Raw genomic sequence first — 9879 nt, forward strand, 5'->3', positions numbered from 1 at the left:
ATTAGTTTATAATTAATAATAAATAACCGTTTAGAATTACAATCATCTTTTAAGTGTACCTAATTTTTATTTTGTAAAATAAATAATTTTTTTACATGAAACTACATGATATAAAAAGGGTGTAAACTTTTATGTTATAAAGGATAGACAAGGAGGGGTTTGTGAGTTTCAGTTTCATTCATCTATCTCGGTTTCATAAAAATGGATACATTGAGGAATCCTAATGGTGCAAACTCAAGCCCTCTTACTCCTCTTGGATTTCTTGAGAGAGCAGCCACCGTATACGGTGACTCTCCTTCAATCGTCTACAACCATCTCACCTACACATGGTCTGATACATTTCGTCGATGTCTACGTGTAGCTTCATCCATCTCAAATCTGGGGATCGGAAAAGGGGACGTAGTGTCGGTGCTCGCACCTAACATCCCCGCCACTTATGAGCTTCATTTTGCCATCACCATGACCGGCGCCGTAATCAACACCATCAACACCCGTCTGGATGGCCGAACTGTCTCAATAATCCTCCATCACAGCGAGTCCAAGCTCGTCTTTGTAGACTACCAGTTAACCCGTCTTATTCAAGAAGCGGTTTCTCTACTGCCGGATGGCTTTCCTCACCCTCCACGGGTTCTAATCACCGAGGGTGGTTCTCTTTCGGATGGTTTTATCAATACTTATGAAGGTATGGTTGAAACCGGTGATCCTGGGTTCGAATGGATTCGGCCAAATAGTGATTGGGATCCATTGACGTTGACTTACACATCAGGAACAACTTCGTCACCCAAAGGCGTCGTCCATAGCCACCGTGGCGTATTCATTGTAGCTGTTGACTCTCTACTTGAGTGGGGGGTACCAAAACAACCAGTTTACTTATGGACGCTTCCAATGTTCCACTCAAACGGGTGGACGTACGTTTGGGGTATGGCAGTCGTTGGTGCCACCAATGTCTGTCTCCGCCGATTTGACACATCCATCGTATACAATGCCATACGTGACCACAATGTAACGCACATGTGTGGTGCCCCGGTTGTGCTTAACATGCTATCAAACGGCGAACCACTCGACCACACTGTCCATATAATGACCGGCGGAGCACCGCCTCCTGGGAAAGTGCTGTTAAGAATGGAGTCTCTGGGATTCGACGTCACCCATGTATATGGATTAACAGAAATGGGTGGGCCTGTGGTAGCTTGTTCATGGAAGAAACAATGGAACCAACTACCGGCGACTGAGAGAGCTCGATTTAAAGCAAGGCAGGGAGTGAGAACGATGGGGATGACAGCGGTGGATATTTTGGATACTTTTTCAGGAGTGAGTGTACCTCGGGACGGGTTGACTCAGGGTGAGATAGTGATGAGAGGTGCGTGCGTTATGCTTGGTTACTTGAAGGATCCTGAGTCAACTGCGAAATGTATCAGAGATCGATGGTTTTACACCGGTGACATTGGCGTTATGCACTCAGATGGGTATTTGGAAATCAAAGACAGATCGAAAGACATAATCATAAGTGGTGGAGAAAATATCAGCAGCTTGGAGGTGGAGTCGGTGTTGTACATGCATCCGGCGGTGAATGAGGCGGCTGTGGTTGGACGGCCTGATGAGTTCTGGGGGGAAACACCGTGTGCGTTCGTGAGTCTGAAGGATGATGATGAGGGGAAACCGCTGCCTACACCGATGGAGATAATTGAGTTTTGTAAAGGGAAGATGCCTGGTTACATGGTGCCAAAGTTGGTGGTTTTAAAGGATGAGCTTCCCAAGACATCTACGGGGAAGATACAGAAGTATGTACTTCGAGAATTTGCCAAAGCTATGTGATTTGATGTAAAATTGTCCAAATATTATCCATAATTCAAAATGTTTTCCACTTGATGTGTTGGTTGCTGGAAGGTATGGTAAAATACTAAAATAACATTTGAACGTTTTCAATATCCCAGATATCCACGACAATATATTTTCGTTTGTATACGGATGGATATAGCTAAAAAGGTTTATATTTTTGTTTTGGTCTCAAAATGCAATAAAGAAAACTGTAATATATTATTTATGTAAGTTAGAGGAGTAATATTACAAGAATACACCATCCTCGCTACAAATTAAGCTATACTAAGTCTTTGAAGGGTAAGTCATCGACACAAATTAAAAGAGAAAGGTAAGTTTTTCTAAAAACCTATGCCTACGATGTGTCATCGATATAGGTTACAAAAATATATTTTCTATTTATTTATTATTCATGTTGTAGAAAATGAAAACAATATCGTTTTTTTGGAATCTGTCTTGATGGCATGTCGTAGGTATAGATGACATCCGATCCATGTGAAGGGTTTCCCGACAACCTGTTGTTGGTATATATATATATATATATATATATATATTATTTATACAAACACTGAAATGTTATCATTTAATTTAATGCTATACTGACGACCTATACCGAGGACTTGTGGCATTGGCTTTTATCTCAAAGAAGAGGTCGACCGATCTTATTTGCAGCGCCACACCCTTTCTTCACTCTTTAATTGATCCACGATGATTCTTCAAAAAATGACCACTTCGGCCACTCCCCTTTGGGTATAGTTTGTTTGATTTTGTGTTTAGATAAATTGTATAATTGTTTGGAAATGGAATTGGATGTATAAAATATAAAGTATTTATGATTATGTTAATTGCTTAGGTTTATTAGTGTGAGAGTATATACGATGTAACAGCCCAAAAGTTCAAATAATTTTTTCATTTTTCAATACGTTTTACAACCATAAATTTGCTACTAGAAATCCATTACATAAAAACCATCATACAAAATCATCTCAGTATCCATATCAATGAATGCAGAAATAGTGGAGAGTGCATGCATTGGAACCAGACGCACCTGAAATTACGATACAACTGTAGGCAAACGCTTAGTGAGTTTTCCCAAAATAACACATCCAATACATACAAATCGGCCTAGCCCTGGGGTCAATCGAAACCCAAAATAAGTATGGAGCCTCGCCCTAGGGTATATTTCAACCCGTCATGTCATACTAGCCCCCGCCCTGGGGTATATTTCAATCCAATCACAGCATATAACATATAACAACTAACATGCAATATAAATGAATATTAGCTCGGCCTTGGTGCCTTAGACCCGAAGTTATAGTGAAAAGACTTGACTCAGTCTGCTGAAACAATAGTTGCTTGGCTATCGATCCAAAAATCTCACACTGAATAAATATGCAATTTACCCTAATTAGGATTATGATACAACTTAGCCAAAGGCCCAGAATCTTAAGTCTACTTTCCTTCGATATGTCCTAAAATCCTTCATTCCTAAATGGCCCTAACATCTAAGGCCCAATAGACCCAACCATGCCGCCGATGGTCTAAACTAGAACAAAATCCCTAATAACTTTGAATGGGTGTAAGCCCAAGACTGAATTGGGCCCAAATTGCTCAAAAGCCCACCGAAAGCCCAAGACCTATTGGAGGCATACACCCAACGTACAACCTCAGTACATTTAGCGTACAAGGTTTTGTAGTGGTACGCACAACGTACAAGATAGTATGTTAAATGTACAAGTAGCTTATGTACAACAACCATTAAGTGCTTAATACATGGAAACTCAACGTCCAAAGCCAATTATGAGTCGATTAAGATGTCCTAGACTATAAAGTTGGCAACTTTATGCCCTTACATGCAACATGCGAACCTAACACCTCATTTAACCCATTAAGACCCCTTTTTAGACCTCAAATTTGTGCATGGAGTCTTAACAATCATCAAGCTAACATTCTTATGTATCTAGCATGCCCAATGAGCTTAGATCTAACATTTCTAACCTCCTGGAGTTTCTCAAACTCACAAGAGAGGATTCATGGACCAAGAAAGGACCTAAAACCAAACCCTAACTCAAACTAGCAAAAACAATAGCAAGGTATGAGCATTTTACCTACACAAGCTCCCAAGATACTTTAGATTCAGGATCCAAAAGCTCTTCCTACATCCATGGCTTGCTCATCACTTCCTTCTCCTTGCTAGAACACCAAAAGGGGGGGTATTTTAGGTACTTCAAGCTTAAGAATCACTCAGAAAAGATTTAGGGTTTTAGAGACGTTTGAAAGCAATGGCGGCGGGTAAGGAAAGGGGTCCAAGGTCATAAATGAGCTTAAATAGGGAACAAGTTCAATCATTAGGGTTTTAGACCTTGGTCTCGTATGCCTTATGTCAGAGCTTGTACGCCCCGCTTACGACCCTTAGCCACCCGATGCATCCACTTGTGTACGCTAAGTGTACATACATGTACGCCCAACATACGAAGGGTCCTCAAATGCCATAAATTAAATAGTTCAAGGGTTTAATGAAATACCCGAGTTTTTGAATGTTACATACGATGAAGCTATAAAGTGCATAATTGATAAGTTAAAATGTTTGTATCTAATTTAATGATAAGTGCTTAATGGGTTTCTATTTTCATGATAAGTGTTTAAGTTGTTTTGTAAGTGAATGTTTAATGAATAGTTGCTATTGGTTTGTATTGTAAAATGCTTAATAGGTAAGTGCTAAATATGATTATATTTTCATGATAATATGGTTTGAAAGTAATTAATTTTGTTAATGACTTAATTGTAATCATTATAACTTTAGCTTAATTAGGTAATATGATTGTTTAAAGTAAATGTTATAATTGAAAAAAAACACAAAAGTAAATTGTTATAATAGAAAAAAAAAACAAAATAATATTTAAAGTACAATGCTATAATTGAAAAAAAAACAGAAATAAGATGCTATAAATACTATAAACATCAAAATGAAATGACAATAGAATTTTGTAGTAAACAAACTAATAAAAGTATGTTGTTATTAAAGAAAACCTAACTGCAAAGGTTATTAATAGTAATGTACATTTATCACTTTGTTTATTAAAGCTTCGATTTTCATTTCCTTTTCATATTTATAATTAAAAAAAAAGTACAATGTTATTATTATAATCTAATAACTTAATTCTTATAGTACAATGTTAATATAAAAAACCAATAAAAAATAAGAAGTGAAAATAGAATGCTTTAATAAATAAACTTATAAAAGTTCGTTGCTATTAAAGAACACCTAACTGCAAAGGCATTAATATAATTAACAAAAATATGGAGTTAATAAGAAAATCAAATTAAACTATATGATCATTGGATTTTAACGACATGATAAATTCCCATTAAGAATTGGTGAGAGAAATGCCCAACCCGAACCGATGAAGATATTATGCAATCTTGAATTGATATTTCCTCTAACATGTTTCGACATGATGATTCATCTAGTTTGTCATTTACTTAAAGAGGTTAGTTTTAGAGGGTATGTACACATGAGATGGATGTATCCTTTTGAATGAATAAACTTAAAAACTTATGTTAGAAAGAAATCTAGGCTAGAAGGTTCAATAGTAGAGGGTTATGTCGCAAACCAAGCTTTGACATACTGATCTATGTATCTTCAAGGTACGGAAACTAAATTCAAGCGTGTTGATAGAAATAAGGATCCCAGACTTCCAAAAACGCAATTTTTTGTGTTCACAACATAATGTCGAGCAAGGTCCACTAAGATACTCATTAAACTTTTAAAGAGGCCAAAAAATCATGGCATTGGTTTCTACTAAACAACTATGATGAGGATGATATGGAATGCTAGAAATCGTAAGTTTTGTGATCTATTAGCTACATTTTCAGTATATTTGGTAATTGTTATTGCACGAGTATATATAGTATTTTGTAAAAATATCTATCGAAACACTTCCTTTAACTTATATCGATATGAACCAGTAATAAGCTAAAAAACACATTTTTTTTCAACTTACCCAATCACCTTCTTGGATAGTGAAACTCAGGTATCTAAATGTATTTAATTTTAGAGAGTTTAATGGATTGCTATATATTAGTATTTTTTGTAACTTTTTTTTTCAACAATTCATTTAAGTTGAATGCAATAATTTAAAAGAAAAGTAACTTATAAATGTTGGGTCTTATTCAAAAATTGGTTTAAAAAAAATTAGAAATGACAACGTAAGATTTAAAATTGTGAATAAACTTAAAACTATTTTAACCCATCAATGATCATTTTGCAAACATAGAAAGATTAACACAAGCATATGATGAAAATATTACAACTTTGAAGACTTTGACTCCTCTTGGTAGGTTGGAAGTTGATAAAGATTGTAGAATAGAACGCCGCATTAGTTAGAAACACTAAAAATTATTCAACTTGATAAAATGTTAGTCTTCTTCTTGTAACAAAAAGGATCTCTTAAGACCTTAAGACAATGAAACTAGTTCGCCTTAAAAGAGATTACTCCAAGTATCAAACTTTTCTCTTAGAAGTAACTGAATACCTTAAGTGAAAGAGAAAATAGGTAGAGAGGAGTAACATTTGGATTTTTCAACTAAGAAAAGAATAAGTTAGTGAAAGCATTTATGCTCTCTTTTATGTCTTTACCCATTCTCTCATAAACGTTTTAGACATCTCATGCTTCTAAAGCCTATGCGTTGTGATTATGTAAGTTGCCATATCTTCTAAAGTAAGGCCTATATCTTATAATAATTAACTAGCACTTTTATCATCTCCTCTAGCCTACTCATGACTTCATGTATAAAAAGAGAAACAATTTTATAAAATTCTTCTACTTGTTTTATAAGATATAAACTCATACACTTTCATATAAGACAAAAAAAATTGTTTAGTCCAAAAAGATGTACAATGAAAATTAATATTTCAATGAAATAAATAATTTTCAATTAAATACAAGAGTTATATATATATATATATATATATATATATATATATATATATATATATATATATATATATATATATATATATCACAAGGGCATTAGCAATAGTAACTTTTTCGCTTTAGGTCTTTGCCACAAATCTTTGGTGTATTTGACACTTTTCACCCTTAAATTCAAAACTATTATATTTTTGCGTTTTGATTAAGTTTTTCTGTCTTTTGATTTTTGCCACAAATCTTTATTGAATTTGACACTTTTAGTCCTTGCAGTCAAAAGTTTTCCATTTTTGATGTTTTTGCCACAAATCTTTTATGAATTTGACACTTTTCGTCCTTGTACTAAAAACTTTTACATTTTGACATAAAAAACAAAAAAAAACCTCCTTTTGAATTTTGTCACCATATTTTCCCAACTTTGACAACTTTAACATTATTTCCACAATATTTTTGAATTTTCTCCAGCAGTGTCTATTCTTTTGGTTGTACACTATTGACATCTAGTTTTAGAGGTTATCGACTTTCTCCTCTATTTGTGGTGATTTACAATTTCAACATATATCTTTTAAACTTTGATGATTTTTCCCATATTACCCCAAAAGCAGCATAGCCGCGAGCTCTTTACTAGTTGTTATAAATAATATATGTGCATCAAGCGGTTGTTAATATGACCCTATAGGATATTTTCATGGATTTTTTTTACAAAGTCATCTGAAGCTTATTTCTTTTTTTATGAATTCAATTTTTTGAAATTTTTAGTGACTTTATTTAACCTTTGTTTACAATATTTTTATGTAATTTAGGACCATTTTACAACATTTATTGAATAAGGTAACGTCCCAAAAAGTCATATTAAAATTTTTATTTTTAAAATCATAAACAATTCAAATGTGTTATTCCAAAACTAAACCAGGTTGAAATATAATAATTAAACATCACAGTAAAAATCACAAATAGCCGAGGAATAAACTCTCGGGGATCTTGTGCAGTCACGTCGGGCCCTTACCTTCCATGTTGGAAGTACCTGAGACCATAAACATGAAACCGTAAGCATAAATCTTAGTGAGTTCCCCGAAATACCACATACCATAAACCTCAATGGACCCAACACTAGGGTATATTCGAATCCAACATACAATAATTGGTCCTACCCCTGGGGTTTATTTCAACCCAACATACAATCATGGGTCTAGCCTTGGCGTTTCTTTGTAACGAAGCATATATAGTTATGGGCCTAGACCTGGATCAAGTTTATTTCAACCCAATCATACAAACATGAAAGAGTCACAAAGACAACTAGTATTATGACATGTACAATCCAGTGGGCCGAAATTGGTGCCTTTGACCCACAAGTATAGTGAGGAGACTCACCTAAATCATGAATCAGCTAAACCGCAGCTAAAAGCCTCACAATCACTGCTACAACACTCTTATCACATCATACAAGGTCCAACCTTTGTCTACACACTGAAACCAACCATCTTGACCAACAGTCAACCCATGCCAAAAGTCAGTAGTCAATATATCAACGTTAGTAGCCCACAATGCCAACTATCCAGCCTCATGTCGTGACCAACCCTTAGTCACGTTGTGAGAGCTTACTGGGTCTGATTCCAATTCGTCTCGACTCAACTCAACTAACTCATACATGGAAAAACCATTTGAGCTGATCTCACGACGTGAGTAGCATTATGTCACGTCGTGAGTCCCAAAAAGCTCAATAGAAAATGGTGTCATTCAGTCTCACGTCGTGAGACCTTATATCTCACGTCATGAGCATAGTCTGAAGCCAAAATCCAAAGATTTAATTCCTTAATCCAATAATCCTTTTACTCTAACTATCCATAAGGTCTTATAACTCCAAAGTACACTTAAAAGTCCAATCATCATGGACATGCATGTGTAATACATGTCTAGATCTCATTTGAATAAAAAAATATAGAAAAGGTCATCAACCTTTCATGCAACGATTCAAAACTTAACCATTCACTAGATCTGAACTTCATGGCACTCTAAGGATCCTTATAACCCATAAAGTTGCCAACTTTATGGGTTCCATTCATTCAAACTTTCTCAACAATGAGAAAAGTGGGACAAAACTTAGAACTAGCCAAATACAACAATAAAGGTGGAAGCTTTGACACTTACAACAGTCGTTCTAATTAATAGGTTTGATCAAAACTATTAGTTTTACAGATTGATAATTATTAGACCTCCTAATTTACTTATGTGTGTGTGTGTATATATATATATATATATATATATAATAACTAATTGTTATACAATGGTAAAAGTAAACATAATTGTTAAAATATTATCATTTAAGGATCAATGATCTACCACTTGACTCTTTTTTTTCATTTAGTTGTTGGTCAAGCCCAACCATTGAGGGCCTCACTTTGACTTTGCCTGACTGATATAACAAATGGATTCTCCTTCTCCTTCTCATTCTCATTATTAAGGTTATTTTTATCGTTAAAGTCTTCTTCTACTTTGGGTTTCTTCGTTATTATGTTGTTAAACATCACAAGAATTAGACAGCCCCATGGAGATCCTTCACAGGAGTTTCCCTGCCAAATGTAGCCTTGAAAGTTGCATGAAGTTCTCTAACTAAAAGATTGTCTAGAAAAATCTCCCCTTTCAGCTTAGAGAAATCAAGTTTCCCATTAACACACACGGTTGAAGTTGAGGGTTCACTCTCCGCTAATCCCTTCCTATCTCCAGATTTCTCAATCTTCCCATCAACAAGACTTGACCTATTCCTGCAGTTCAATAAATATGCACAATCACTTTCACTTCCACTCTACAAATGCTCAAAGTAAAACACTACCTCAAACTGGGAATTCAATTTCCCTAGATCAATTGTTGTGCCAAATATTATATCTGACCCTCCTCTTAGAGAGGTGGCACAAATGAATACGTATAAGGGACTTTAATTTTTGGGGGAATAACAACTCATTGAGAATTTTTATCAAACACTTGGTGTACATCATTTCACGCAGTGTAAAATGAAGACACTAACAAGTTGGTTTTCATTGAAACTACATCAACTCATAAGTCCACACAAGCAAACAGAAAGGAACATAATGAAAACCGACATGAAATAAATAAGCTATTGTTACAAATCGCC

The 9879-nt window shown here is 35.0% G+C and overlaps 1 pseudogene; it reads left to right on the forward strand.

The window, feature by feature from the left end:
• Positions 1–201: 201 nt before the first annotated feature.
• Positions 202–1815, forward strand: LOC145028963 (2-methylpropanoate--CoA ligase CCL4 pseudogene; annotated as a pseudogene).
• The last annotated feature ends 8064 nt before the right edge of the window (positions 1816–9879 follow it).

This window comes from Lactuca saligna, chromosome 2, assembly GCF_052625555.1.
Source record: "Lactuca saligna cultivar CGN05327 chromosome 2, ASM5262555v1, whole genome shotgun sequence".
In the NCBI taxonomy this organism is placed as follows: Eukaryota; Viridiplantae; Streptophyta; class Magnoliopsida; order Asterales; family Asteraceae; genus Lactuca; species Lactuca saligna.